The 1,800-nt window shown below is 29.7% G+C and overlaps 1 protein-coding gene across 1 annotated transcript in view; it reads left to right on the top strand.

Moving 5' to 3' along the window:
- LOC106473494 (serine/threonine-protein phosphatase 4 regulatory subunit 4-like) overlaps positions 1-1,800 on the top strand; it is a 39,348-nt gene that overhangs the window by 29,642 nt on the left and 7,906 nt on the right. The gene's annotated exons all lie outside the window — the stretch shown is intronic.

Below are 1,800 nucleotides of genomic sequence, written 5' to 3'. Positions count from 1 at the left end.
ATACTATATATATATATATATATATATATACTACCTTATTTGTCTACGTCTACCAACATAGTGTAGAAGTAAATCGACCAAAGTCAGAGTGAATGCTTGACAAAACAATAACCAGATTTGAAACCTGAATTTTTATTGGTTGATGAATAAGTTTGCAGAAAGAGAAGCAGGATTTCACAACCATGTGCACAATAAGCTCTTTGTACACCTATACAGTATACTGCTAAATTTCTAACATTTCAGAAGAATTACCAATATTCCAAGAATTGCTATGTTTATTGTATCGGTACCGAACCATATAATAAACATTTTGACAGATTCAAAGTGCAGTCTTATTGCTCTGGAAAATACTTGTAAAACACTTTAGAACACGTGCATAAGCCGATATATTTGACAAACGTTTCCACAGATTCTAATTGCAGTGTGATTACTAATGTTAAATTTCCTAGTAAACACTGTAAGACATATAATCCAATACATTACACATCCTGTTCTTGGAGCAGGGGTCAAGTTGGCTATCTCTTCATGCGTGCTTTGTTACTTTTGAAGGTATCGTATTACGGTGTCACGTATACAGTCCACTGACACAATCAGCGATTTATTGCTTCATTTTCAGCGGATTTCTACTTCAGTTGTAGACAGTAAAATACACATAAAAGATAAAAGTGAAATGCTTAGCAGTTGAAACTCTCAAGACATCTACTTTAAAATCTTGTGAACAATAATCAAGAAAACAGGGCAAAGCTGCTCATTTTATTTCTGATTTTACAATTTTTTTTTTACATTATACTTTGATTTGTCTACTGGCTGAAGAATAGGTAGGGAAGAGGTAATAACAGATGAAATATAAAGTTTTACTATAAAAAAAAGTTTCATATTTGCTAAGGAGGTTTTAGTGATTATGAAAATTAATGTTGATATATTTGAAACAATGCAGTTTTTTAATCTTTACATAAAAATCACTTTTTGGAGTAGTAAAAAAATATTTGATTCATTAAAATAACAGATTTTTTTTTTTGTACAAGCTAAATGTAATGTTTACTAAAAGTCTGTCAAATTTTGTGAAAGTACACATACTGTATTAAAAGTTATAATATATAAGTAAAAATGGTCACTTGGTCAAACCCTGGGACTGAGCCTGTGTTGAAAGAGTTAATAGTGTCCACTGTATTCAAAGTATCTGATTCGACTATCTGGATGTCTAGATACTCCAGAAGAACTTCATTAGAAATGTGTTCAGATTACCAAGGTATCACTATATTAGGAAAAATAAGAACGTTTGCTTACAGTTGTGAAAATTTAAATACAAGATATTGTTTTATTCTTGTACAAATAGTTATTTATGAAATGTTTTAATCCATAAGAGGATGGGATTAGTGACTATAAAGTTATGATTTAGTTTCAGCAGAGTGACTTGGCAAAGACATTATAGAACTTTGTAGGATGAAATTGAATATTTTACTGAATAATTATGAAAAATTATTTTAGGATTTTCTTAAAAAGAAAAGAATATTTTGCTAAATAAAAACCCTATTATTAGGTCGTCAAGAAATTAATATTGCTTCTTTTTTTTTTTTTAAATGAAAAACCCCTAACAAAATCAAAACAAAACATTTATTAAATGAAATAGTCTTCATTCTTTTGATGATGCTTTTCCATCTTACAATCAGGTTGTGTTAGTGCCCTGATTAAAGAAATCACTTGGCTTTGAAGCAAAAACATTGTCGATATCCTCTTTAAAATCTTCCACATTTGCATACATTTTCCCCATTAAGATGGTGTTGCAGCAAATGTAAAAGA

Source organism: Limulus polyphemus, unplaced genomic scaffold (genome assembly GCF_000517525.1).
Source record: "Limulus polyphemus unplaced genomic scaffold, Limulus_polyphemus-2.1.2 Scaffold6221, whole genome shotgun sequence".
In the NCBI taxonomy this organism is placed as follows: domain Eukaryota; kingdom Metazoa; phylum Arthropoda; class Merostomata; order Xiphosura; family Limulidae; genus Limulus; species Limulus polyphemus.
This window is presented reverse-complemented; position numbering and strand designations above follow the sequence as displayed.